We start from the raw sequence: 2,562 nt of genomic DNA on the forward strand, positions 1-2,562 counted from the left end.
ATACCGAGATCTTATCACCAGCAAGCACACACTCGAGGAAACATTAATGGGTATTCTTCTGACATAAGATAAATGATCCAAAGTGGAAATATGAAGATGGAAGAAGTGAAGAAAAATGAAATAAGTGACTATGTAGTGAACCTAAAATGAATTTGACTATACTGTATTATGGAATTTAACATAGACAGTATAAAGATAACTAGCTAAAAAGTTGAAGGAATATCAAAATACTAAACTCTGTATTTTCTAAGAAATATTAAGGCCTCTGCGCGCGCGGGAAGATGGCTAAGCAGGTGACCAAGTCGGTGCTGTTCGTGTGTCTGGGTAACATCTGTCGATCACCCATCGCAGAAGCAGTTTTCAGGAAACTTGTAACTGATCAAAACATTTCAGATAATTGGGTCATTGACAGTGGCGCTGTTTCTGACTGGAATGTGGGCCGGTCACCAGATCCAAGAGCTGTGAGCTGCCTAAGAAATCATGGCATTAACACAGCCCATAAAGCAAGACAGGTTACCAAAGAAGACTTTGCCACTTTTGATTATATACTATGTATGGATGAGAGCAATCTGAGAGATTTGAATAGAAAAGGTAATCAAGTTAAAAACTGCAGAGAGAAAATCGAACTACTCGGGAGCTATGATCCACAAAAACAACTTATCATTGAAGATCCCTATTATGGCAACGATGCGGACTTTGAGACCGTCTACCAGCAGTGTGTGCGGGGCTGCAGGGCCTTCCTGGAGAAGGTCCGCTGACCAGGCCATCCCGCTGTGGCCCAGGCTCGTCCCCCCAGGCCATGTGTCAACTGTCAACAGTGTCCCTTCTGAGCCAAGGCCGCAGCCCTCCCTTCAGCTTACTCACTGTTTCTCACCTGACAAAATAATTGTAGATGGAAATCAGTCTTTGTGTTTAGCAAAAGAGTAAATAAAAAATCTTTGATTCAGATAGTTTATGGGGTAAGAGTTCCTTAGACTAGCTAAACCTCCCACTTTGCCCCAGTTACAAAAACAGTGGAACAGTCGAAATAGTGGAGCAGCACAGTAGAACATGATGAAGTGAAATAAGACGTCCCTCCAGGAACCCGCACTACCTCTCCCTCCGGACGGGCCCCTGCCTGCACTACCTCTCGATGCCAGGGCCTGGCGTCCAGCGATGTTGGTTGAGTGTCGCGCGCTCACAGTGCCCACGCGTGTATTCTCAGGACAGGAAGGAGGGAGATTGGTGGGATTCACCTTTAGCACCTTCAGTCCTTCTTAGTTTGTGTCTGTGTAGCTTATTTCATAAGGAAGTCAACTTATTTGTTCCCATTTGAACCGCTTTGCCTCTGGAGATGTGATTATATCCAGGAGAAGTGTGTGCTGGTTTATCTTATGGTCAGTTTGGGGACTGACTGTGTCTGCTTCTACATGCATATAATTGCCTGAATGCCAATTATAGATCACCTTGTGTGGGAAAAAGTGTTAAGTTGGAAAAAGTCCTTTTATGTTGGAATACTTAAATATTGATATATAAAGTATTCTTTTGTCAGTGCCTGGTTATAGGGAAATAAACATAATTTGTGCACACTTTGAAATAACTGATCTAAAATTCATATGAATGTATGTCAGACAAAATTGTTCTTAAGTAAACTGGGGAAATTAGAAAAATAAAAAATAAAAAAGAAATATTAAAAGTTCTAATTTAAATTAGATCTTAAAAACCAAAAATATGTATTATAGTTCCTAGAGTTATCACAAAGAAAAAAGAGTAAGGAATATTCAGCCATCAAATCAATAGAGATGGAAATGGAATAATAAAGATAGAAGATATAAAAGAGGGAAAAGTTCTAACATTATCATACTGTTCAAGATGGGAGAGGGAGGCATAATATACCCATTAACTTCAGGATTTTTAATATATGCATGGTAAAAATCACAAAAGTAATGACTACACATAAGTTCTAATTTTTAGGGGGTAGGGTGAATGGAATAATGAAAAAAAAACTATCAAAATGTATAAAAGAAGTCACACAGAATCAGTAAGAAAACAGAAATGACTGAATAAGATTTTTAAATGTTCAAATACATCAATCACAAGAGTTCATATGAGTCAAATTAATAATCACAATAATTCAAATGAGCTGAAGCTGGCAAATTAGAGGAAGTTGCTGGATTAGATTTAAAATAGAAACAAACCTAGCTGTACAGTGTTTTAGAAGATACACATAGGCTTCTTCAGTGTCTAACCAGGCTCCCTTTAGTTCACTTGGAGAAGATGACTCAGCAAAGGGGTTTCTGCTGGTTGCTCTGGATGTGGGCTATGAAAGTTCTGGTGGGCATCTGCCCTCCAGCAACACACCTTTGAACTCATTAGCATATAGCTCGCACTACCTGCACTAGTTCTGGCTTAGTGAATGCTTTTCTTTTTTTCTTTGTTTGGTTAAATAATTTCTCTTTTAACTTCGGAGAGTCCATGTCTTTCCAATGAACTCAGTAATGAAGTTTATCTCTTGAAATACATCTGGGATATAGCTTTATTTGACTGGAGAGGTTATCAAATGATCAAACTTGTCATACTGAA

At 39.0% G+C, this 2,562-nt stretch overlaps 1 pseudogene; it reads left to right on the top strand.

Annotated features, from left to right (window-relative positions):
* Nucleotides 1–267: 267 nt before the first annotated feature.
* LOC110147182 (low molecular weight phosphotyrosine protein phosphatase pseudogene) lies at nt 268–808 on the top strand (annotated as a pseudogene).
* Nucleotides 809–2,562: the final 1,754 nt, after the last annotated feature.

The sequence above is a fragment of the Odocoileus virginianus genome, chromosome 2 (assembly GCF_023699985.2).
Source record: "Odocoileus virginianus isolate 20LAN1187 ecotype Illinois chromosome 2, Ovbor_1.2, whole genome shotgun sequence".
Lineage (NCBI taxonomy): Eukaryota > Metazoa > Chordata > Mammalia > Artiodactyla > Cervidae > Odocoileus > Odocoileus virginianus.